Raw genomic sequence first — 27,880 nt, forward strand, 5'->3', positions numbered from 1 at the left:
ATCCTTTAAGGCTGCTAATTTAGAAATCAATAATATCATCAATAGCTGATTTGGTTCAGTAGTTAGCCTGCTGAAATTGACAGCTTGCTCAATAATGCTGTTATCTGCTTGAGAAGTCTAAATGCAATCAACTGTATACTACATGCAAAACTTCCATGACATATATACTTTTATCCAGTTTTTTAAAAAAAACTCATATTTTCAGAACTTTCTAAAGTGAACAGTTGATAAATGACAAGTGGAAAAGAAAGGTAGAAGTAACTGGGTTAAAGAAAAATATCTGAAGTGCACTTTATTTTGTAATCACAGCAAGTAAAATAATAGTTATTTATTTTTAGTATCTACTGTGTACAGAAAAATATGTGCTAGGTAATGGAAGGTAGGAGAAGATATAATAGAAATGCCAATGATTTCTTCTCAGGAGGAACTTGAACCTCAATTGAGTGATTAGCAATCTTCTTTCTTCTTTTTCTGATGCCAGACAGAAGCAGTGGGCTCTCAAATGACCAATTCCTGAGACACCAGGATTTCTAAAAGAGAAAGAGTTTATTGCTAGGTACAAAACAGATCAGCTTAATAATCTGTTTCCCTAAACTGCTGTAATGCTGATGGTTTTATAGAATCAAAAAATGGTCTGGTTTTAGGATAATGAGCACAATGGCTCTAGATGACATAATTACAGATGATCTATTACCGAGCATGGGCAGACTGACTACATGCTTAGTCACAGAGGGTAAGAAAATGGCAATCTTAATATGATAATGCCTGTGATTTTTAGTATTATATTAAGGTATAGGCCACTTACAGGTTCAAGTTTAAGCTACTGCGCATGTCAGACAGGCCCATCTGAGTTAGATTCAGCTTTGTTTATGAAGATAGCTTGAATTGGGTTGGGTTAGTACTGGGCTAACTGAAGTTCTTTCATTCATAAACATTTGGAGCTGTCTTTAGTGATCATAAGACTGAAATTGAAAAACCAGATAAAATGGGTATGAGTGAGAGTCAGCCACAAGGTATTACAATCACAATGGCACAAGATGAAGGCTATACAATCATCAGAGATCAAGGCAGCTGGATTACAGCAAAAATTTCAGGTATTTGCCTCTGTCTACTCTAATATACCAGAAAGTAAAAAGGAAAATCTATATAATGATTCAGTAATCAAAATTAGCCCCCAAATCCTAATTTCTTGATTACATTTCTTTCTGATACCTATCTGCTGATTCCATTTAAGTGGACAGACCCAAATTTTGACAGTCATTCTCTAAGACATTGTTCTTGAAATAATTCAATCTATGCCTACATTTAACAAATACAAAAATCTCATTTCTTCCATTTTTGACATGAATTTCCCTTTAATCTCTAACTTTTAGAATCACTACTCTGCTATAGTTTTTCCAGCCATCTTGTCCATTTTTACCAACAATAACAAAAAAAATTTCCATCAAACCCTAGAATATCCAATATTGTTTTCAGAAGATAATCCAAGTTTGCTCCATCATTAGGGGTCAATTGATGGATATGGCCAGTTTTATATAGATAATAGTGCAAATTAAAATAGTACTTGAATATATATTTGATCTTGCTTTAGATGGAAAAACTATACACATTATAATAGCTTCTGTAAAGTCAAAATTATAAAATTATATTTTAAAATGACAATCTATTCATTACTTTCTTTAAAATATTAACAAAATTTCTCACCTGCCATGGCAGAGACCCAGGTTCAATTCCCAGGTCTGCCCATGCAAAAGAAAAAAAAAATACTGAGGAATAACAGGATGGTAAGAGAAGACAAAATAGTACTCTGCTAGAAAAAGAACTGTACTAATTGTAAACTTCTTACCTGTACTAATTGTGTTTCAACATTATTAGTCATTAGGGAAATGCAAATACATTCTTAACTACTTAGCCATTTCATTTCTAGGTATTTACCTGAGATAAATAAGAATACTTATTCACAAAAAGTTCTTTTGTAAGAATGCCCATAATTCGAATTTAAAACAGTCCAGATGTCTGTCAGTAGGAGACAGATACAAAAATAAAAGGATGAAACTACTGATACAACATCCAGTTACACTGATGGCTCTCAAAAGATGTGCTGAGTGTTAAATGATAGATAGAAATGCATACATACTGAATGTTCCATTCGTATCAAGTTGTAGAAGAAATCAAGCTAATATATGATGATAATCAGAATGGTAGTTGCTTCAGGGAAGACAGTAACTGGAAACAGATATTAGGAAACCTTCAGGGATGTTGGAAATGTTCTATATCTTGAGCCAGAAATGGATAGAGACTTATATACATTAGTCAAAACTCATAAAACTGTACACATAATGTCTTAGCCTTTTAAAGTATGTGAAATGCACTTCATTTTTTTTAAAAAGAAATAATGGAGATTTAAAAAGAAGAAAAAAAGAAAAATGGAAAAATTTGTGCATAAGTACTATGCTAAACATTTGTGTGTGTGTGAGTGCTAAGCATTTTAAATGTATCTATTTCATCTTTGCAGCAGTCCAGGGAAGTACATGTTCCACTTTTTTTAACAGAGAGATCAAGATATCATAGCTCAGAGGCATTAACTGGCCAACCTATATAGAGTAAATAGCGTCCATATTCAATATTAAACTTACATTTTTAAAGCTGTTCTTTTCCCCATTATAATTATGGATAAGCTAATTAAATCATATTAGAGTTAAAACTGTAAACAATTTAAAAAGAATATGGAAGATGTTGCAAAATTCTTATAAATTTAGCATCAACACATAAAATAGGAAAAAAACTGGAAAACATATAGAAAAACTATATAATAGAGGACTGTATTTGAAAAAAGTTATGAAAAGAAAGAAATTCACTGTTTACTATAAGAGATTGAAAGATGAAAAAAATTTTCAACATCAAAGTGAATAAATTACACCAGAAAACACCAGAAAGTGTATGTCAAAAGGAAGGTATAAGAGCTACATGATCTAGTGAATTGAATTTAGGAGCCTCAGTCCATACTGCAACTCATCCTCTCTGTGAATTTTTGTAAACCGTTTAACCTCTGCCTTGTTTTTCCCACATGTAAAAAGCAAGAATTCAAATAATGACTTTCCTTACAAGACTGTGGGGAAGATTAATTAGGTAATGTTCTCTAGGAGCTTTGAAGATTAAAAGCCTCAAATAAGTGCTAAGTATAAAATAGAAAACCGAAGAGGCAGAATTAGAAAATATGCACCTCAGAAAGATGAAAGGAGAAAATATGCCTATAAAAGAGATGAAGTTAAAGTCTAGAAAGATATAGAAGGAGTGGGGAGATGAACTAGAAAAAATTTATCTCCAAAAACACATCTGGGAAATTTAAAAAATGTTTTAAGTAATGGTATATATATATATATATATATATATTCACTATGAATATGGCATTCAGAAAATATATGTCAACATTATTTGTACTGGAAAAGATCTGTTAATATTTTCTCTGCAAGGTCATGGGATGTGCCATATTCATCGTATCTATCACTCCCAGAACTGTCTCCTCTCATTTCTGTTAAATCTGCCTTTAAGTGTCACATGCTTATCTAGTGTGGGACCTTTGTTCCCAGATTTCACTTATCCTCACCATCTACTTTAAATGTGTGAAATTCACAAAATCAACCCAAAATAAGATGGATGGGACTCAGTGACCACAAAGAGCTCCAGTGAACTGTAAAATAGAGAAATGAGGCAACCTCCAGAAAAAAAAGATTGGATGGACTTAGAAACTCTAAAGCCATGTACTGTAGTGAGCTTTACTCTATAATTTCCTCAAACCAAATGAGAACTTCAAGGGGAAAAAATGAATAACAATAACAAAGTCCTGTGACTCAATCAGACAGATAGTAGAACTTTAAAAAGTTTTGGTTTTATAAAGTATTTAGTTTAAGATTAAGTTTGAAGTCGAACCAGAATATTCCACAACAGTTACCTTGTGGACCACAGGTATCATGTGAGTTTGAAATAGACCATGTAAAATGGGTACCACACTGACCTTGACTAGTCCAAATAGATTTGGGCAATAAACAACCCAACTGATAATATGCTGTATGGATATTAATCTTGGGTAGGACCAATAATAGGCAGATTGCAAGATTGGCTGGGTTTCATTATTAGGACTGTCTTCTTTCCCCCTTAGTTTTTCTTATTTTCCCACCTTTGGCCCTGAATGGTTTTTCCACTACCGTCATGTTTCTCACTAGCTTTCCAGGTTCAGTCACTGTATTGTCATCCTGATCTCGACTCCATTAACTACATTATTTTTTGGCATATTTGTGTTATCAAAATTTCAATTTCTTCTGAGCTCAAATTAGTTTTATGGAAAAATGTGATCTGATAAACTAATATACACTAAGGCATTATAAAAATTAGTTTAACATTGCTGAGCTACTGCTTTCATGACTCATGACAAATTGCATTCAGATGGCTCAAATGCTGCTGAAGTACACTGAAATAATACAATGGAATTCTTCTCTAAAGGTCAAATCTGGGATTTTTTGTGGCCTTTTAGCATTATTTGGGGCAGCAGATTAACCTGGAATCCATCATATCGAACTACTTCTATATATGTCTATTTATCTTACAGATGACCGTGAAAGAAATAGTATAAATAAACAAGGTCCAGGGCTAAGACAAACTTTTCATGAATCTTTCCTGAATCCTCTTTTGTAATCCATGCATTCTCTTGAAATTCCCCATATAATTATTTATGTACTTTCTTATCCTGCCTACCAGACTATGAAAGACGGCAGCTTAGAAACTAATATATCATCTTTTAATTCGTTTCTAAGCTGCCAGAATGCAATATACCAGAATTGGAATGACTTTTATAAAGAGAATTCAATGTTACAAGTTTACAGTTCATAGCCTATAAAATGTCCAAACTGAGGCATCCAGGCAAAGACACATAATTCAAGGAAGGCTGATGGGTCAGAAACACCTCTGTAACTGAGTAGTTGTGTAGCTGGCATCTGCTGGTCCCTTGCTCCTGGGCTTCATTGCAACCCACCTCTGCTCCTGTGGAGCTTCCTCCCTTTGCTTCTCCAGGGCCGGCTTTCATCTCTTGGCTCCCCTTGGCTCTCTCCAGGTCTGGCTTGCTTAACATCTCATGGCAATGTCTGCAAGGCTCCAATCGTCTCCAAACACCATATTTCTGTTCTCCAACTGCCCACATCTGTGTCAGCTCTGCTCTCTCCAAATTGTTTCCTCTTTTAAAGGACTTCGGTAAACTAACCAAGACCCACCTGGAACGGGTGGAGTCAGATCCCCATCGTATCAAAAGGTCACACCCACAACTGGGCATGCCACATCTCCATAAGGATAATCTAATCAAGGGTTTCCACCCCACACTATTGAATCGGGATTAAAAGAAATGGCTGCCCATGTGAGATTGAATCAGGATTAAAACACGGCTTTTCTGAGGTACAAAATGCTTTCAAACTGGCACAGATGACATCATATTGGTTCATCTTTGAATATCACAACATTGAATACAGTATGCCTGTCCGATTAAGGAACTAATGCACTATTACTAATATAGCAATAGGCCCCCAATATTTTTTTAAAATTTTTGAATAATACAAAGAATGGGTGAGTAAAGCAACCCTGGTTATCATTCAGGAAACTATCCCTGCTGTTGCAAAACTGAACTAGAATTAAGCTAGATTGTCTCTGAAGTCACAATTCTGACTTAAACATCCTAAAATTCAAAATTCTTTGCCAAGTATTGAATGTTCCATAGTCTGGATTCAAATATGCTGTTTAGCGTTATTGGTTATTGGATGCACTTAGATGCCTAAGAGACATTTTAGGCAAGCTAGCTATTTGCCATTTCTTTGTCAGGCCCTTATATTTCTTACCTTTCACTATATTTGAGTTTAGTTATGGTACTCTGCCTCTCACATCCTTGTCCAAATCATTAATATTTAGTAGTGCCCCTATAAAGCATTTCTCCCCCATTTAATATGCTTTTCACATCTACTTAATGTTATGTGTGGTTTGTTTCTCCTGAGGGCAAAGAGCACGTCATAGTCATCTTTGTACACCCTACATCTTTTAGTGCAGTGCCTGTGACTTGGTTTCCACTGATAGGTCACGATGGACTCATGCCAGTAATGTTGGTCAGCTCACTTCAAGAAATCAGAGCCTGACCTACAGTTGCTTTGTATGTATCCACAGTCACCCTGAGAACAAATCTGAGATTATTTCAGAGTCATAAAGTGATATAAGTCTGGAAAGCCTAGAATACTTTGGGAGAAAATGTGTATCATGAATTATTTTTCACAGATGAGAAAATTACAGGTGTCTTCAAAAGCTGGCTGAAATATCTCGAAGAAATGTTTAAGAAGGTATTGGAACAAGGTGTAATTATAACAAGGGATTCTGTATATGATTACAATAAACAGTAACAAACACCCAATTAATATATTTATCTAAACAGACCATTTCTTCCCAGAAGGAAAACAGCACGTAATTAATTTGGCTGATCCAGACTCCTAACTGTGAATTCTCAGCTATATTGCTAATGGGGTCACCTAAAAGACCAGCTAGAAATGCAGAAATTATTGAAAGAAGAATCAGAAAAACTAGGTACACAAATACCTTCCAATTAGTGGCAATTATTTGTTAAAGTTATTGTCTTTAAAAAAAATGCATTATTAGAGATACCTACTGTTTTATTTTCCTTGGCTTTTCAAGCAAGTAGCCTGCAATGGGTTGGCATAAACAATGAGAATTTATTCGGTCATGGCTTTGAGCCTAGGGCAAGGTCCAAATCAAGGCATCATCAAGGTAACGCTTTCTTCCCTAAAATCTGCATTCTGGGGCTGGCTGCCAATGATCCTTGGTCCTGGGCTCCTCTGCCACATGGCAAGACAAACAGCAGCCTCTTGGGGCTCTCCCTTCTCTTCCAGGTTCTGTTGACCTTTGACTTCTTGCTTCTGGAAGCTTTCGGTCTATCTGCCTGTATTTCAATCTGCTTATAAAGGACTTCGGTGATAGGAACTAGACACATTCTGACTGATTTGGGCCATACCTCAACTGGAGTAACCTCATCAAAAGGTCCTATTTACAATGGGTTCACACTTAAAGGAATGGATTAATTTTAAGAATATGCTTTCCTGGAGTACATCTAGCTCTAAAGCTACATATCTACCCAAAGGGAACTGGTGCAAAAGAAATTGGATTAAATGTAAGAAACGAGTCTATGTACTACTGGTCTGAAAGAAGCATACTAACTCATGTCTGTCTCTGGCCTCACCCCCACATTACCTGAGAGCAGGTGCAAAGTGGCTCACCCTTGACCCTTATCTTTTCTGTCTTTTATAAGAAGAGTGTGATTGGGTTGGTAAAACATATATTAAGAAAGAATTTCTGATAGCCACTTTAGGAGCTATTGAAAGTTTTTGCTGAATGCAAAGCTTCAGAAGAATATTTTCAGCAGTGATAGCAAATGATTTGCTTTGATGTCTGACTAGAGATAGCTATCTTTACTGGTCAAAGCAATAGAGTGGATAAAACCCAATATATTAAAGGACAATAAATGAAACTAAATTGCATTGACTAGTTTATGTTGGATCTGCATTTTAGGGCTTTTCTGCTAAAATAATGTGTCTAAACTCTGTTCTACGTTAAATGTGCATTTGGATAGACTTCGGAAAGTCCATAAATAACTATAGTATGACAGCTTAATTTGCTAGCACCACCAGATGCTTACTTTGTGGCATTTTTTATGCTGTGTCAGATAAACATATTTGTTTGGCATGTAGTAAGGAATTTATGATACTTAAGGAAATTCAGATCTATAGGAGTATGGGAGACCAGAAGGCCATTTATGCAGAAAAGCTCACTTAAAGAGAGGCTTTATGGCTATAGAAATATGCACAAACAAACAAAAAAATACCTGCATATTTTTCAAATATCATCTGAAACAATAAATAATAATGTACTTCTCCATTGAGTTACTAAGTGTTTCTGTTTTATATTCCCCCTTTCAGTAAAGCAACTCTGAGAAATTCTAAGGTGCTTACAGAAACAACCAAGAGAAAGAAAAGCCTTGGAGAGCATTAAAAGTCCAGAAATAAAGGAAAAACTTTCAGGAGAGTTTGTCTTAGGTGAACAGAAGAGGTTAGAGACAACTTAAATTACAGTTTATTTATTGAATGAAAAAATTCTTACAATTCTTAACAGAAATGTGACATACTGCTTACCTAAGACTATCTTCCTATAGTGCTTAGCTCTAAATAATCAACTTACCCTTGTAGAATCCTGATCTGAATTTAGAGAGTTTCTCATTACCCTTATACACATAGTCAGTTGTTTTGGATATATAGGATAACCATGATATGGCTAGTATTCGCTACATGCAGTTATGATCTGATTTTGAAACCATATATAACTGACCTCTGTGGGATCCAATTGATTATGAAAATAGATATACATAGTGAAATATTATGTATGGCATGCCATAGTTGCATGTGTGTTGTAGTTAAAATCCCTCAACAATGAAAACCAAATCAGTAGAAAATACTTGGGCTCACATTTAACCAAAAATTGTTAAGTGCATCTATAGCTAAAGCATTTTTAGAGGAGCAAAATGTCCTCAGATTGATCACCATCTTTGTTTCAGGCACTGTTCCAAGCTGATAATATATTGTGAACATTTTTTTTCATATTAGTAAGCATTTTTTGAAATAAAATCATTGTTACTGGTTCCCACTACCCCATTGTATGGTGGAAACATGTGCCATTTAACAAGTTTCTTCTCTTAGAAAGTTAGATAGGTGACTTCTAATTTTTTTTTTTTTGTTACTATGATCTTTTGAGTATCCTCCAGAGGGGGGAAAAATGCCAATTTCTTTTCTTAGTTGGTAGGGTGAAAGTGTTCTTAGAAGTGAATATGTTATATCAAAGATTATACGTATTTAAGAACTGATAAATATTAGCAAATCACCCTTCCAGAATATTTATCCCTTCTGTAGCCACCTGACTGATAATATTACATCCAAACCATCTAGGAAGGTTTTTCCAGGAAAGTATTTAAGCATCAACTTTCCAACTTACCCTCACCAGAACTGGTATAATTATTTACCCACAACCAATGTTCAGTGTAATAAGTTCCTTATAACTTGGATTCCAGTTTGACAAAATCAACACTCCTTCTCTCCTCCTCTCTGCCTCACATATCTATTCCATTTCCCATGTAGATTCCAGTCTTCTCTACTAGAAAACCAAACAATTTTGCTGTGAGTATTTTATTCTTCTTTATTTTCACTTAAACTCCTGGCATGAAGTTTTGAAAATTCTAAATATTAAAGCATTTTCTTCCAAATAAATAAATAAATAAGCATGGGAAATATATATGCTAATGTATTTACATACACTGATATGTGTTTCTATACATGTAAACCCAGGTAAGTTTATGTAATATTTAACATATTATATACACATAGATGCATAATTTAACATGTTACTATTTTAAGTCACATGTTAACTATTTTAAGCAGATACTGAGTTTCAAATTTCAGAAACCTAATCAGAAATGGCAACTTTATTTGGGAGATTCTTTTTGAATTTGTAAAGACAATCAATGCCACCTTAGATGTTTTCATCTCAAGAAGAGTCAATTTTAGAAAAGGGTGGGGACACTTTAGAGTGTGACATTAAATGAAATAAGTTCCATAAAAAATGAGCTCACTGGAAGTGTAATGCAAACCTTTTCATGCAAAACACCCAATATAGATTTTGCCTCCTTGAAAATGTGCTGGCTCTGCATACTTTGATACAACCTGATAGTAACTTCCTGGTCTCATCTTCTGGACTTGATCAGAGTACAGCTGTGATTTCTCTAGTATTACAGCTGATGGTTGACAGCTAATCCTAATGGAAAAGCAATACCACGTTTGCTAATCCTATCAGAGACGCTAAATCATTTTCATGTTCATTCTGAAAATCACACATCGGATTAGTTTTAAAAAACTGGATGCTGCTCTAAATTTTATCCCAGTAAGCAAGACTGCATGTGTTTATCTATGAACATAAATATTTCAGGTCACTTGCTATTATTAAGAATGCATTTGCAGTTACTTTTTCCCCATGTTCTAAAAAAGCTCACCATTTTCAAACTTTATTTTAAATAAAGATCCCATAAAATTATGACACATTATTAAAGAAATGGCAACTACTTATTTGCCATAGGTTAACCACAGATATATAATATATTTATTTATTCTTTTCCTTACTGTTTTGGAAAATATTGTGATTAAAATTCAAATGAATTAACATAAGTTTCTGTACTGATGCATAGTTTTCAAACCTTTGCTTTTTGAACAAAATAGTGTAAGGAACCCATAGCTAAATAATATAACTATTAATAAAATATAATTGACAACATTTGAACACTTTACACATTAGAAAATGTTTTCTTATACACTATATCAGAGCAATCCACTTATGAGGACATTTTCATTAGCATAGACATAGGCATTTGGCATTGCAGATTAAAGGGTCGGGTCAGAGAGTATGATGGGGTTGGGGCTCATACAGTCTCATTAAAGCCAATTGTTAGATTTTCAGGAATTTTGCAAGAAAATCCAGTTGATGTCATGTTAGTAGCTTGGAATTATCCATGCTGGTAGTATTTACATCACATAAATTGGCTAACAATATAATCATTTTCCTCATCCCAAATAAGCCATTTGCTAAATATTAACCAGCATATCACTTGGTTGGACCATATTCTCTCTAAATATCTTGTCATTAATAGAATTCTAGAAATACCTTAGTTCTCCTATCTTCAGTCATAAAATGGAAGCCAAAATAAAATCTGTTTTTATCACAGTGAAAAGCCCAGAATTCAAAAATAGTGGATTTATGTACATGCTTTTTAAATTTAAAATACTCATTTCTGTTATATTTTTTCCCCCTTTATCACTGAAGAATATGTTTTGAAGGGTGTAGGGCCTGTATACACGGTAGTGAAATGGATCCCAGCTGTCACGGACCTTTCAGTCTGAGGGGCTTCATATTTTCTCCTTTTTTAATGACAAAAAAAATTAGCAAACAAATAATCAACAATGTTCAAATAACTCTAAGGTACATTTGAATGAGACCATGAAATTTTAAACAATTTTACATGGTCCAGATCTCACCTTTCTGAACTTTAGTTTCAAAACTCTTTTGTAAAGTAAGAAAATATTAAATTAATTACATATATAAGCTTTGTTCTGACAGCAAATATCTATGATTTCTTATGTAAAATGCATATTTATACCATCCTGAAGATTGTCTTCAACATGCTTTTATACTTTTGATGCTTTATTAATGATGGTCAGGTCTTTGTTTCTGCATGTATGAGCCACTGTCAATGGGGAAGATATTTGCTTAAGTGCAGTATGCAAAGACATTTAGCAAAAGCCATACTCTATTCCTCCAGGGATTATTTAGGAAATACATGTCTTTGTTGGAATGTTTTCTAATACTCATCTTTCCCAACCTTAAGTAATTGGTTTATTCTTTCTTGGGAGAAAATATACTAACTATTAAGAGCCCAAATCAGAAACATTTATCAAATTGTTAAGACAAACTCTGTTTAATACTTGTTACAAGGACTAGAATTGTGACTCTCATTGTGTTAAACTAGGGAACTGAACTGTCTCAAACTTAGAGCTCACACAAACCTCCCACTTTAAATAAAATTGGTGATAATAGCAAAAAGCAATGACCACAATATTAAAGAATAAACAAAAACAATAATTTAAGAAGTGTTTATAGTATGCAGCAAACTTCATCATAGGTCTCACATGCATTACTTTATTATTTATTACAAAATCCTTTGCAATAAATATGTATTTTTATCAATAAAAATAATAATTATAATAATTACTATTATCATTCCACAAGTGATAAAATGAGATTTTACAAGGTTGAGCCACTTGTACAAGGTTACACAGCTAGTAAGGATGAAATTTTAAATTAGAAGGTTCGAATTTCAAAGAAAAGATGAATACCCCTTTTCAAAGTGCAGGTATGGCCAGTCCTGCAGAGTAGGTGGAACTGAATGGATGGAATTGTCATCGAAATTTCAGCTGCATGGTAATGGAGAAAGCTTTTTTTTGATGAGCAAAAGCTAAAAGTCTGCATTTTAAGTATGTGGTACGATTATTTCCTGCACTTAAAAATAAAAAGATAAAAAGTGATCTTTCCTTAACAGTATCCAGTTTATCCAGGATCCAAAATCTTGAAAGAGATTTCTTTAAGGAGATAAAGCAAAAAGTCCATGTCATATGTCTGTCTTTAAAACAGGGCAATGGGGTCCCTACGCTGCACTCTTACTTTAGAAGGACTTGCGCAAGCCTCTTCCAACCGGGAGTCTCCCTACATGTGAGAAGTTCGCAAGGACAAGAACTTGTGCCCACTTGGACCTGTGGTCTGCCTTCTAGACCTCACTATGTGGACATATAACTCCACAATTCCTTGACCAGACAGTGCTGAACCTTATTTGAGAACCTGCGCAGGTCTCCCTACTGCATCTGAACTTCTGAAGGAACCATTTAGTGGTGTGTACACACTTAAATTCAAGAGTTGGGTTGTGGCTATTTGCAGAAGTTATGGATGGAATTGAACCTGAGATGTAAGGTGTCCATGAAGCCATTTATAGTTGGGACAAAGAGGAGTTGGTGATGATGGGTTGAGAAAGTAAGTGCAGGGTGGAACACATTGTAGTTGGGGCCAGAGCTGCCGCTTTATGAATGACACACTCTGGCACAGAACTCCAATTCTAAATCTTAACCTGGTCTTCTAGAGCACTATGAAGACATACATGTCAATGTAGGCAGAGAGAATATTTCTTATTTAATTTTTGGGTCTGATTTATAACTTTTAAAAGACATTCTTAACAGCCTCTATATGCACTTTGTTTTCTGGACCACACAAATGTTAGGGATAATTTTCCATGAAAACTGTAAAATTATCTTACAATCTCTTCAAGCTTTCCTTAAATATAGACCATGTGGGAAGCGATGAGGCAGCTATTGTTGTGTTGACCTATCTATTCTATAAATTGCTAATTTTCTTTCTATTTCTTCTCATGTAACTCTTCTATATCAAATCCATTTCATGTGTTCCAGCTCATGTCAGTGTAATCTGTTTGGAAGTACAAATGGTGGAAACTTGGAGACTGTGAGTGCTCCAATTCCCTTGGGATCTACAGTGCAGGATTATAAATGCATTTAACTTCTCTTAGTTAAGATTACTATTCTCTGCATTTCTGAAATTACACAAATAGCAACTAAAAATCAAGACGGTGAATTTGTTACACATATGCACTTCAATTTGAGATAGCCAAAGCCATGGAAAAACAAAACCAGCAAATCATCCAGGTGAGTCGCTTAAAAATATGTTAGTGGGGTGGGCCACAGTGGCTCAGCAGGCAGAGTTCTCGCCTGTCATGCCAGAGACCCAGGTTCGATTCCCGATGCCTGCCCTTGCAAAAAAACAAAAAAAAGTTAGTGAATTCTATACTGCATGTTTCTAAAGGTAGGTTCCCCTTAATACAGATAGTCAATTATGTCAAATTACCTCTCAGAGGAATACATTTTTAAATATGTTAGGTTTGTTGTCTATAAACAGGATAATAACATTTAGGCCCTTTCTAGACCTAATTTCTAGAGCCAAATTTCTTATTAGGATAAAACTGGTTTTGTTTTATTTTTTTTTCTTGTTTTTACTTAGAGTCCAAACAATTCCTCCATATTTTTCATTTATGACTATTTCGTTTTACACACTTTACATTTCAGTAATGTTTGTTAACGTAATTGCATGGTTTGGATCAAAATATTTTATCTCCAACTATACTATCCCTCATTTTTGTTTTATTTTCCCAATTACAGTGTCTGGAAAAAAAGTTAGTAGAAGTCCAATGCTGCAGGGAAAGAAAAGCTTCAACAAGTTGAAATAAAATGCTGAAAAAAAAATAATTTGGAGTTGGAATTGGTCCTCAACTGAAGTAAATAATCTCAGAGCCATACACACCTGTTAGGTTTGAAATGTGTATTGCTATGTTGTAAATGCTATTTATATATTACACCCTTTAGAGAAAGGCATACATAGTAGAATAAGAATACACATTACTATGTGACTCAGATATTTTGTTAACAATGTTAGGAAACCAATAACATATCATTGCTGAGGGCTGAGAATAACATATATATCTTAATGCTGAACAAGTGAGGCAGAATTCAGGAATCCCAGTGCATATTTCCATAAGGGACTGGATAATTGACGAGCCATTGATGTTGATCTCACTGCTTTTACTATGTTCCTTATCAAACTTCAGAACTATGAAGAGGCTGATTGATCACACGATGGACTAGAACAAATGTGTACATGTTCAAGAAATAAGAATTCAAACTAGTATAGGAACTACTTTGCCTCTAGTTCTGGCAAGAAAAATCACTATGGTTAGTAATTGTTTGCCAAAGGCAAACAAACTCCACTAATGAGAGTACAAATGTAAGTGAGCAGAGAAGTTCTTATTATATCAAGATTGCAGGGATGAATCAGCCAGACCTGTCAAATTTCTCATGTGGCTATTTTGCTATCTTAAATATAGTAAGGCCTATATTTAAAATGTATCAACAATTTCACATGAGATTTTAACATTTAGATAACAGAAATTCATATATGAAGACACTTTTATTTTGAAAAACATATTTAGAATAACAACATTTTGAAATACTCTGTCATTGTTTTGAAATGTTTTAGGTAATGAAATGATTTTCTATTTATCATTTGTATAACTTTTCTGAAAATCTTAGTATGATCAAATTAGACAAAGACTTCAAATTATACTAGGTTTTCATAGATTATTTTGAATTTTTGTCACAATGTAGGGATAAAAGAAGTCCTTGGTAACTTTGGTAACATTTGGAACCTGCTTAATAGAAATGCTATACACAGTAAATTAAACTCAAGGCATAAATATTCAAGTTTGGCAAAACTACATTATATTATTTTAGATGTTGTAACCCACAGAAAATAGCTTCAATAGATTAAAGAATTTTGTAAAGGCAAATAGCTCTGAGCACATAATGTTTCAAAGTCGAAAGCTATTTATCATAAATTATGTAGGGTATTTCTGCAACATGCTATTAAGATTTTAATTTTACAACTGTGTACAGACCTTATAACATTCTCACGTTTTGCTGCATACCAGTAATTAAATGGAGAAGATGCTTATTTTTGTAAATCTGTTAGGTAAAAATATACTATTTTTCCAAGAAACTATTTAAAAACAATTTTTAATCTGAAAACTTAATTTGGAGAGTGTGAAAGAAAAAAAGGTGTTTACTTTGCCACTGAAAACATTTTAAGTCCATTTCAAGCTTTCAAGGGAGCTCATATTCTTTTAAATTACACCTTCACATTTAATGATATTAATCTTTTAAAAAATATAGGAATTGATGATGTGGTAGTTTGAAGCTATATGTACCCCAGATAAACATGCTCCTGAGTCTAACCCATTCTTGCGGGTGTGGACCCCTTGTCAGTAAGAATTTTTGATGAGGTTATTCAGTTTAAATGTGACCCCCTCATTCAGGATGTGTCTTACTCCTATTATGGGGGTCCTTTATAAATGGAATGAATACATAGAGAGAGAGAGAAAAAATCCACCAATACAAGAAGCTGAAAGCAATGAAGCCCAGCAGAGGAGGGAGAAACAAGCTGATGCCACTCTGTGCAGAGGAGCCAAGGATTGCTGGCAGCTGGTCTTCAGGAAGAAAGTATCACCTTGATGGTGTCTTTATTTGGACATTTTTGTGGCCTGGACCATAAGCTAATAAATTCCCATTGTTTAAGCCAACCCATTTATTTCATGGTATCTACTTTGAGCAGCCTAGGAAACTAAAACAGATGACAACTTTAAATAAAAATAGCTTTTGGATGTAACAAAACTTTTCTCCCTTATCAATACTGTTTCAACTTTCCTTTAGCTTGACTAAACTTTAGACAGACTTCTCCAGACTCCAGGCTCCTGACTTTCCTCTCACCCTGGTTCTTACACAGTCCAGGTGCCTGAGAATCTCTGAACTAGGTAGTTGATTATCTCTCTCTTCCTCCCTCCAGTCCTGCAGATTATAGGTGATTTAAGTACCATAAAGAAAAACATTAGGGGCCAAGTGGTCCTACTTACAACCTCATTAAATCACTCATCCCTCCCAGTGGTCTATCTTCCAGTGTTTTTCCCCCAAATTCCTAGCTCTTAAAAAAGCTTTCTTTCCTTCATTTTGATGGAGATGAGCTCAACTTGCCCCTGCTATAGCATCGCATCTCCTAAGTAGAGTCACCCTTGCCTGTTTCACCTTTCCTGGTGCAGTGCTTTCTTTGACATCTCCACTACCTCTCTCCAGAGAGGGGGTCCTCCCCAGATAAGGTGTTTTGCATAATATCATCCACTGCTGCTAATCTGCAGAAGAATATTTGTACTGTGTATCACATTATTGCTCAATTTTAGGTTTTGACTAACCTGAATTTTTTTTTCAAAGAACAAATTTATATTTCCTCAAAAACAAGTCAAATTTTACATGTTTATCTTTATGCAGCCTTTATTTATTTACCAATGCATTTTTTAACTTCTTTATCTCTCCTCCCTTTCATTTCATAATAGGACTACTATTTCTTCTGCTGTGTTTTCTGAGAAGAAAGGGAAATCATTAATGCACTCATTTCCATAGTACTTGTTTGCATAAACTCATGAATTTTCTGCTGGTGATAGTTGATCATATATTTCTGTGCTGGTTTGAAACTATTGTGTACTCCAAAAGAGCTATGCTCTTTAGTCAGCATTCAATATTATTGGGTGGGATCTTTTTTATTGTTTCCACAGTGATGTGACCCAGCCAGTTGTGGGTGGTAACTTTTGATTAAATTGTTTCCGTGGAGATGCGTCTCCACCAATTCAAGGTAGGATTACTTACTGGAGCCCTTTAAAAGTGAATCATTTTGGAAAAATCTCAGAGCTTCTGTTGATTTTTTATTTCAAAAAAATTTTTCTCTTATTTCTGTGGGCACCAGTCTGAGTTCATTCCCAGTATATCTTGGGGTGTGTCTCTCCTTCTGACTTTAGGAATTTCTACTATTGAGATATGGGTTTTTTTTTTCTTCATGTTTTTAAAATTTTATTTTATTATTGTTATTATTACTTTTAGGGTGCATGGGCCAGGAATCAAGCATAAGTCTCTCATGTGGTGGGTGGACTAAACTACCCATGCACTTCTTAGCTTTTAATAGACCCTCAAATAGAATTGTACCCACTACATGAGAGCCCGGCCTTGGTTTGGTGGGGAATTACTGACAAGCCAAGTGCAAAATGGAACCTTCAATGCAAAACCAAGTAAATACAAAACATTAGATGAGTGAAGGAAACCAAAATGTAAAATAACCTTATTAAGATAATCAAATGCCCCAAACACAGCAGAAAATCACAAAGCTTGTGATGATATAAGCAAAAATGGATCAGCCAAATGACCAAATCAAAGCACTGAAGTGCATGTAGAATATGGTATAATTACTCAAGAATATTTATTAAAAAATAAAGGATGTGAAGAAGATACTAGAAAGCATAAAGAAGAGTTCAAAAGATTAAATAGAAAAATGGCAGATCTCACAGAGATGGAAGATGCAGTAGACTAAATTAGAAATATGTTAGGTATATACAACAACAGATTTGAAGAAGCAGAAGGAAGAATAAGTGAACTATAAGACAGAAAAATTGAACTAGAGTGCACAGAAGAACAAATGGCAAAAAGATGGAAACAATGGAACTGGATCTTAGGGAAATGATGGACAGCAAGAGGCACACAAATATAAGAATCATCAGTGCTCAAGAAAAAGAAAAGAAGAGTAAAGGGCTGGGAAGGTTAGTTGAAGATATAATTGCAGAAAACTTCTCAACCATTATAAGAGACATAAATATGCAAATCAAAGATGCCCAGTGAACTCTAAAAAGAATAAATCCAAATAGGCTGACCCCAGGAAACATACTAATCAAACTGTCAAATGTTGAAGAGAAGCAGAAAGTCCTGAAAGCAGCCCGAGAAAAGTGAACTACTACATGCAAGTGAAAACGCATAAGACTAAGTTTGGATAACCCAAAAGGCACCATGGAGGTAAGAAGACAGTATCATGATATATTTAAGATCCTAAATAAGAAAGGCTTTCAGCCAAGGATTCTTTAAACAGTCAAGTTCCTTCAAAACTGAGAGAGCTATTAAAATCTTCAAAGACAAAGATTGAGAGAACTAGTCAAAAGAGACCATATCTACAATAAATACTAAAGGGAGTCCTGTCAACTGAAAAAAAAAAAAACAAAAAGACAGGAGAGGGAGGTCTGGAGGAGGGAAAAGAATTGAAGAGTGCCAGTAATGGTAATTAAAAGGCTAAAAAGGGAGAGAGGAAAAAGAATATATAGACGTGACAAGTTAAAACTAAAGGATGGTAGATTCAAGACAGCTTTTACAGCAATGACTTTGAATGTTAACAGACTAAAACCACCAATTAAAAGATACAGATAGGCAAAATGGCTTAAAAGTTATGATCCATTGATATACTGTTTACAAATGACACATCTTAGACCCAAGGACACAGAGTGAAAATGAAAGCATGTAAAAAGATGTTCTACGAAAGCTGTATTTGTACTCCTGTAACTTGTACTCCTAACCAGGAGTAGCTATGCTAACATCAGTTAACGCAGACTTTAATTGTAAAGATGTCTTAAGAGGCAAAGGGGCACTACATATTAATAAAAGGAATAATTTACCAAGAAGAAATAACAATCATAAATGTTTATGTTCCCAATCAAGAAGTCCCAAAGTACATGAGGTAAACAGTGGCAAAACTGAAGGGAGCTATAGACATTTCAACAATAACAGTGGGAGACTTCAATAAACCACTCTCCACTACAAATAAAATTACCTGATCAAGGACAACAAGGAAATAGAGAACCTAAACAATGTGATAAATGAATTAGAACTAATTGACAAATATAGATCATTACACCCCAAACACCAGTAAGTTCTTCTCTAGTGTGCATGTAACATTCTCCAGGATAGATCATATGCTAGGCCACAAAACAGGTCTTTATAGATTTAATTGAAATTATCCAAAGCACTTTCTATTACCACAACAGAATGTAACTGGGAATTGAATAATCACCAAAGAACCAGAGCTTTCACAAATAAATGGAAATTAAACAATACACTCATAAACAATCATTGGGTGAAAGAAGAAATTGCTAGAGAAATCAGCAAATATCTGGAAGTGAACAATAATGAGAATAAAACATATCAGAACTTATGGAGTGTGGCAAAGAGTGCTGAGAGGGAAATTTATTGCCCTAAACGCCTATATTAAAAAAATAAGAATGAACAAAAATCGAGGACTTAACTGCTCACCTGGAGAAATTAGAAAAAAGAAGAGCAAACTAATGCCAAAGCAAATAAAAATGAGAAATAACAAAGATTAAAGCAGAAATATACAATATGAAGAAAAAAAACACTAGAAAGCATCAACAAAAACAAAAGTTGGTTCTTTGAGAAAATCAATAAAATCAATTGACTCCTAGCTAGAATGACTAAGAACAAAAAGAGAAAGGACACAAACAAAATCAGAAATGAGAGGGAGGTTGTTACTATGGATCCTGAAGAAATTTTTGAAATCATAAAAGAATACTAAACAACTATATGCCAACAAATTAGACAACTTAGATGAAATGGAAAAAATCCTAAAAAGAAATGAACTACCTATATTGACTCCAGAAGAAATAGAAGATCAAAACAAGTCAATTACAAATAAAGAGATTCAGTCAGTCATCAAAAATCTTCCTAAAAGAAAAGCTCAGGACCAGCTGGCTTCACAGGGAAAATTTATCAAACATTCCAAAAAGAACTAAATTGATCTTGTTTAAACTGTTCCAAAAACTTGAGGAAAATTAATGCTACTTAATTCCTTTTATGAAGCCACTCTAATACCAAAACCAGATAAACATGCTATAAGAAAGGAACACTGCAGACTAATCTCCCTAATGAATATAGAGGCAAAAATTCTAACAAAATACTAGCGAATCAAATCCAACAGCACATTAAAACAATCATACATCACAATCAAGTCATGTTTATACCAGGAGTGCAAGGAGTTCAACACAGGAAAATCAATTAACATAATACAGCACATTAACGAAACAAACAGGAAAAAATCACATGATCATATCAATTGATGCAGAAAAAGCATTCAACAAAATTTAGCTTCCTTTCCTGATAAAAACACTTCAAAAAGTAAGAATCAAAGGAACTTCCTTAATATGTCTTAGAGGACATATATGAAAAACCCATAGCTGGCATTATTCTCAGCAGTGAGAAATTGAAAGCATTCCCCCTAATATTGGGAATTGAGACAGGATGCCATTGTCACCAATATTATTCAAAATTGTAATGAAAGTCCTAGCTGGAGAGACCAGAGAGGAAAGAGAAATAAAAGACACCATGTAGGAAAGAACTAATTAAAACTTTCATTATTTACAAATGACATGATCCTCTACTTGGAAAACCCTAAGAAATCTATGATAAAGCTACTTAAGCTAATAAACACATTCAACAAATTGGCAGGATGCAAGATTAATGTACAAAAATAAGTAATGTTTCTATACACAAGTAATGACCTATCTGAGGAGACAATTATGGGAAAATTTCATTCAGAATATTGACCAAAATCAGTTATCTAAGAATAAGCCTAACCAGAGATGTCAAGGACTTGTACATAGATAACTACAAAATATTGCTTAAAAAATTAAATATGACCTAAATAGATGGAAAGACATTCCATGCTCATGGATAGGAAGGTTGAATGTCATTAAAATGTCAAATCTACCCAAATTGATCTACAGATTCAATGTAATACCAATCAAAATCCCAACAACCTACTTTGAAGACTTGGAAAAGCTAGTTATCAAATTTATTTGGAAAGAGACACTAAATAGCTAAAGATATCCTAACAAAGAGTAAAGTGATAGGATTAACACTTTCTGACCTTAAAACTTACGAAAAGCCACAGGGATCAAAACAGCAGCATGGCACTAGCACAAAGACAGAAATATTGACCTATAAGATCAAATCAAGTATGCAGATTAGACCAACAACTGGTCTTAAATATGGGACCCACATTCACTGACCTAAGACAGATTAGTCTTTTTGATAAATGGGCATGGGAGAATTGGATATCAATAGACAAAAGAATGAAAGAGGACCCCTACCTTATACCCTATACAAAAATTAATTCAAAATGGATTAAAGACCTAAATGTAAGAGACAGTACCATAAAACTTCTGGAAGAAAATGCAGGGGAAGAACTTCAAGATCAAGCATTAGGAAGTAGCTTCTTATACTTTGCACCTAAAGTATAGGCAGTGAAAGAAAAAAAATAGATAGATAGGAACTCGGGATCAAGAGCTTCTGTGGCTCAAAGGATTTTGTGAAAAAAGGTGAAAAAGCAGTCAACTCAATGGGAGAAAATCTTTGGAAGCCACATATCAAAGAAAAGCTTGTGTACATAAATAAATAAATTATGCAGCTCAACAACGAAAGAACAAATAACCCAATTATAAAATTGGCAGAGGAAATGAACAGATGCTTTTCTGAAGAGCAATTGCAAATGGCTAATAAATACCTGAAGAAATGCTCATTTTCACTAGTAAGGGAAATGCAAATCAAAATGACAATGAGATGTCACCTCACAACAATAAGAATGGTTGCTATTAAACAAACAGAAAGCTAAAATTGTAGGAGAGGATGTGGAGAAATTGGAACACTTATTCACTGTGGATGGTAATGTAGAATAGTACAACCACTATGGAAAAGAGTTTGGCGATTCCTTAGAAAACTAAATATTGAGTTGCCCTATGATTCAGCAGTACCAATATTTGATATATGCCCAGAGAGCTGAAGGCAGAGACATTAACAGAAGTTCGCACACAGATGTTCATAGCAGCACTATTCACAATTGCCAAATGATGGAAGCAATCCAAGTGCCCATCAACAGACGAGTGGATAAACAAAATGTGATATATACATATGATGGAATATTATGCAGCAGTAAGACAAAATGATGTCCTGAAGCATGACAGCATAGCTGAGCCTTGAGGGCATAATGCTAACTGAAATCAGCCAGACACAAAAGAATAGACACTATGATTTTGCTGTTATGATTCTCATAAAGGTAATCTCAGAGGTTACACTGTAGAATATAGCAGACCTATATTCTACAAAAAAGCTAGAGATGGGGAAAAGGTTACCCAATGAGGTTGAATTTAAATGCAAGGGAACAGATGGAAGAGATGGTAACTAATTAGTGGGGTTATATGTAACATTGCGGTATTGAGGGTGAATATAAATGAAAGGGAATGTACAGTTTCATGAATCCCACTGATTAAATCTAAGTTATAAATAAATTCTTGCATGAGCTATTTCAAAGGTTTGACTTTGGTCAAAGAGTCAATAGTAGAAAGATATAGAGGGAAAACTAAAAATGCGTGTTATGGCCAATAGTTAACAGGAAGTCATCAATAGTACCACAGCACTTCCAGGTAATTAATTGGAGGAAAAGGACAAGAGGGGCAGTTTTGATTTGATTTGATTTTGGTTATGCTGTGTTTGTTGGTTCTTTGTTACTATGGACCAATGAAAATTATCTAAAATTCAAAGTACTACTTATTGCACAACCATATGAGGATATTGTAAGATGTGGTTTGTTTATTTTGAATGCTATCCATGATGTCCAATAGATGGAGGGAGCAGAAGGGTACAATGACTGAGAAGCAGAGTGGCGAATTTTGATACATTTATATGATGGAACATAGTGTGGTTGCAAAAAAGCAGGATGTTGAGAGGCACGTAATAAACTGAATAAACCTTGGAGACAATGTGTTGTGCAAATTGGAGACAACATGTTGTGCAAAATAAGCCAGAAACAAAAGAGCAAATATGCTAAGGTCTCTTTCAGAAAATATGCAGAAGAAAATTGGAGCCTAGACTGTGAGCCCTCATAACAGCCACATTTAGTCTGAATTTGTAAGCGTATTTCTAGACTCTGAGATGTTGAGCTATATGTGTATCAGCTGGTATTTCCCTGGAACTTTCAGTTATTCTATGACACCTAAGACCCAGAGATGGATTGCTGCAGCCCTGAAGGCTGCATTCAATAACAGCTAAAATAACCAAAGAAGATATCAGGCCTTAATTAGAGCTAAAAACAAAGCCAATCTGGCTAGGACTAAGGTAAATCAGAATACAAGGCAAAAGATGATAGTGCATGTACTCTAGACCTTCACCTACTGTATGAGACCAAAGGCAGAGAGGTTTATTATGTCTAGAACCTAAATTTTCTGTAACACACTATCTAAATCAACCTGTCTGGATAGCTCATTTAAACAACTCAAACTCCTGGAGTCCATAACAGGAACTAGGCCTTGTAATTCAGTATAACTTAAAGTAATAGCAGGCTACATCTCAGACTATGGTGGGCTGATAATTAAAAATATTGGTAATGTCCCTTGAGGGTCCAAAGGAAAAACTATTTGTGGAACTATTAAACTTTCTCATCTGGGAAACCCCAGGTGCCCTTTCAACCATTGGGGACCTCCAAGAAAATAGGCCAAGCCCTTCATTTTGAGGCTTGCCCTTGTGAAACTTATTTCCATAGTGGAGAATCTAAGACTACCTATAATGAGGCCTAAGAGTTACTTCCAGAACTCCTCTTTTATTACTCAGATGTGATCACTTTCTCTCTAAGCCCAATTCTGCAAAAAAAAAAAGCATTATTCTTATCCTTATGTGGGGCACAATATTGAGGGGTGAAACTTTCCTGACAACTTGGGGTGTGACTTCTGGGAATGAGTCTGACCTTGGTACCCATGGACCAACAATGCCTTCCTGACCAAAAGGGGGAAAACATATGTAATAAAATAAGGTATCAGTGACTAAGAGAATTCATATAGAGTTGAGGCTATTCTGGGGGCTACTTTTACACAAGCTTCAGTTAGACAGTGCTAATTGCCATAGTTTGCTAAACCCCAACCATTAACACTCCTATTAACTGTTAAGTACACCTAGTGCTCAAACTGAGTCTGTATAAAAGTTTCATGTACTAAGTTTGCTTTCCTGGGACCTATAATTTTCAGAGGTTTCTAGGACAGATAAATCCTGAAACTCAAAGAGACCTGCCTCTTCAAGTTTATCAATTAATGATGCCCGCCTTTGCTTTAGTGTCAATACCCCTTCTCAACATGAAAACATCAGAACAGGCATTGCCTAAAGATCCCTATAGATTAGGAGAAGAATTAAAGTAGAAGGAGGAGGCTTAACAGAAGAAACAGGATTTAATAAATGAGTATTGCTTCTGAATCACTATATTAATATTCCCTCTAGCCTACGGTGTTTTGGAGCAACTAGAAGAAAAAATCTGAAATAGTGGAGTAGTAATCCATAACAAATTCTGAAATCTGTCCTGTAACTACTTATTTAATATACTTCAAAAATTTTTGCTTTTTCTTTCTTTTCTTTGTATATACATATTACACAGTCAAAATGTATAAAATAAATTTTTGTATATGAGATAAATATAAATACATACTCAAATTATGTGGTGATTTAGATGAATTTCCAGCTGTTGTTTAGAACACTAATGTGTTCATTTTTTTAATTTATTTTGGTTAAAATTGGAACTATTTTAACATTGAAATGATTTTTTTTAAATGACCTGTAGGATAAACTTGGCAATTAGACTAAAGCTGAGGATGCAGAATTGATCTAAATATATGGCCATTATCTTGGTAAACCCATTAAGTATATGATATAGCTACCATATGTTATTTTCACAAAGGAAATGACCTGAATGACATTTTAATATTTAATTGCAATCTGATAGTCTTCTTTGTAAAAATTTATAGTTTTATCTCAAGTAATATTTGATTTAATAAGTGAGTTCACTATGTAGGTTAATAAACATATTGCACAAGGGCATGTTAATGCAATTAAAAATTAGCTCAGGCAGAAATTATTATGAAAGATTTATAGAGTGCTAACAGAAAAGATTATTTCTGTGTTCACTATGCCTAATATCAACTCTTCAAATATATATTTTGTTTTCATGTTCTTTGCTAACTTAACTCTTTCTTGGTATAAAATATTTTTTGAACCAAAAGATGACTCTGCATTTAACAAAAAGATTCCTAAGTTAACTTTTATTGAGGCCATAGTGGCTAGTTTTCACACCATTGTTTAAGGCTTAATGAAAAAGTTCAGAAGCTTTCTGGAAGGCACATTCATAACTCTGTCAGATCTCTTCCCATTGATTTGATGAATAAATTGCTATTTTCAATAAGGAAAGGTTACATAAAGTATGTATACTTATGACACCTCCTCATCAAAAGTTTCAGAAGTTTTAGTTGTTTTGTTAAAGTATTATATCTAAGTAAAAAGGTACAACCTTTCATTTCTGAAAACAGTAACAAGACAAAATTGAAAATGATTTTGTTCAGTTATCTGCTAAGAAAGTAGATACGGCTGAACTTGTTTGACAGCCTCTTGTTTTATAGTCATAAGTCTCTATAAGTAAGTTATTTAAAAATAACTATTGTTTTTATTTTTAATTTCGTCATTAAATGTGTTCATTTAGTTTCTACTTATCTTTGATATTGTGATTATAAATAAAATAAATCACATTTTATAAATAAAACAGATATATCCACATTCAATACTAAGTCATATTTAATATAGGAGAGAAGTTGTTCTCAAGTTTTTGTGTGCATGAAGATCAACTTAGTTCATGGTTTTTGAAAATGTTCTAGCAGCCCACCAGCAAAGCTCTGATTTATTAGGTATGGGGTGAGACCCAGTATTGTGCATTTTAACAAACACCTCACATGGTTCTGTGAAGATGGTTTCTAGAACACGATTTTTTTAATTTTATAAGTTTCAAAGAAATGATAAGATTTTCAGAGCCAAAAAGCAAAGAAAAAGTCTGTATTTGTTCTCTGGTGCTGCTCTCTGGTTAAAGATTTTTAGCCAAAACTGAGCCAAAGTTTCCTGTTGTCTTTGCAGATCATGGATGCTCAATGCTCATATGAATTTCTTCCTTGCTTTATCTACTTTTTGCATTCATTTTTTGTTCATTTGTTTTGCTTTGTTTCCAGTGAATTGAATTCCATTAAATTAGGCAACCATTATCAGCACCCACAAGCTTTCTATACCTGTCTTGATTCAGTAGTGGATACCAAATATAGAAATAGATTTGTTGGGAGAGTAACAGCATAAATATTTTTTATTCTGGGTGGACCTGTCTGACCAAGGAAAGGCCCTGAGTGCCAACCTTATGTCCTGCTACTTAGGTCACAAACACTGACTTTTCCTTCTCTGTGTTTCTTGCTTCTCAGTAATTTAGTTTAGAGGTCATAGGCTGAATCGCACTTTCACTTCTGCTTATAAACTGGCATATTTTTAAATGAACTTATCTCTGTCTTATAAAATGTTGTGAAAGAATAGCCAAAACTGTCAGAATTCTGTGTTCTTCCAGCCTCTTTCCTTATGGGTATATAAGTTTAGTGTGATCCAAATGACCACCAATAATAGTTCAACAGATGTTTTCCCCTAAGACAAACGACACAAATTTTTACCTGCCTATGGTATATCTTTTCTTCTGCCTGCTCTCCAAACACCAATGCAATGCCACATGTTTAAAATTTGTTGCTGTAAAACTCCATTTTCAGGTACCAGTTTCTGTGTTAGTGTGCAACAAGAGACCCCAGATTCAATGGCTTGAATGACATGGGTGTTCACGAAGGGTGACTTGATCAGGGTTAGTGGAGTGACTAGCACCACAAAAACACTTAAGGAGGCAAGATCCTTTTATTTGCTCTATATTGCCTATATTCTATATTGAATATGAAGCTCTATCTTGCTCTATATTCAATGTCCGTGCATAAACCACTGACTCAAAGTGAATGCATGGACATAGCTACATGCAAAAGAGACTAAGAAATACAACTTAGAGGATTTCATTATGAAAGGGAATAAAAGGAAAATGATTTTGAGGGGACAAGTAGCACTCAATGTCACAAACTGGGAGTCATAAAAGATAATAAAACTACATAAGAACTGATATTTGCTACACAAATGATGGGTATATATGTATTTAATACTATCCATTAGAGCTGACATACTCTATCTCACATCTCCTTTCATTGCACAACAGTCCTCTCAAGAAACTATAATGATTTGACTTAGTATTTCCCATTTCGTTCAATGCAAGTCCTCTTGAACAGCTTTCAGATACTCTGTTAATTGCTTCAACACTTATCTATCCTTATTCTGAAATGATTTTACTATTTTCTAAGTAGCATTCATTCATTCATCCCTTTGTATTTCCAACTGTGGCACTTTTTCTAACATCTCCACTCCTTCATCTTCACCATCCTCTTCTTCAAAACTTAAATTCTCCTTCTCCATAAAGTACCTGATTAATCCTGCATGCTGTCAGTTTTTATATCATCACTTTTTACTATGTTATTTTCACTTGCAAACATTTGATGTACAATCATTTTTTTTTGGGGGGGGGGTGCATGGTCCAGGAATTGAACCTGGGTCTCCTGCATGGAAGGCAAGCATTCTACCACTGAACCACCCATGCACCCTTATCTGTAATCATTTTAATGTATTGCACATTCATATGTGAACCTAACTGAAAACTCTTTAAAGACAGGGATAATGAACCTTTGAACACACTAATAATATAAGGAAATGGTGTGAATATTCCTTGC

At 34.4% G+C, this 27,880-nt stretch overlaps 2 long non-coding RNA genes and 1 other non-coding gene across 3 annotated transcripts in view; all 3 read right to left on the reverse strand.

The window, feature by feature from the left end:
- Positions 1–277: 277 nt before the first annotated feature.
- Positions 278–1,740, reverse strand: LOC143690200 (uncharacterized). The gene is made up of 3 exons (XR_013179032.1): positions 1,705–1,740; positions 806–962; positions 278–530 (listed from the first exon to the last, which is right to left on the reverse strand). It is a non-coding gene; the product is annotated as an uncharacterized LOC143690200 (long non-coding RNA).
- A 6,818-nt stretch (positions 1,741–8,558) lies between these two features.
- LOC143690199 (uncharacterized) overlaps positions 8,559–27,880 on the reverse strand; it is a 74,010-nt gene continuing 54,688 nt past the window's right edge. The window contains exon 3 of the long non-coding RNA XR_013179031.1: positions 8,559–9,240. This is a non-coding gene — a long non-coding RNA (uncharacterized LOC143690199). The remainder of the gene's footprint in view (positions 9,241–27,880) is intronic.
- TRNAG-UCC (transfer RNA glycine (anticodon UCC)) lies at positions 27,680–27,750 on the reverse strand. The gene has a single exon. It is a non-coding gene; the product is annotated as a tRNA-Gly (tRNA).

The sequence above is a fragment of the Tamandua tetradactyla genome, chromosome 7 (genome assembly GCF_023851605.1).
Source record: "Tamandua tetradactyla isolate mTamTet1 chromosome 7, mTamTet1.pri, whole genome shotgun sequence".
Classification (NCBI taxonomy): Eukaryota; Metazoa; Chordata; class Mammalia; order Pilosa; family Myrmecophagidae; genus Tamandua; species Tamandua tetradactyla.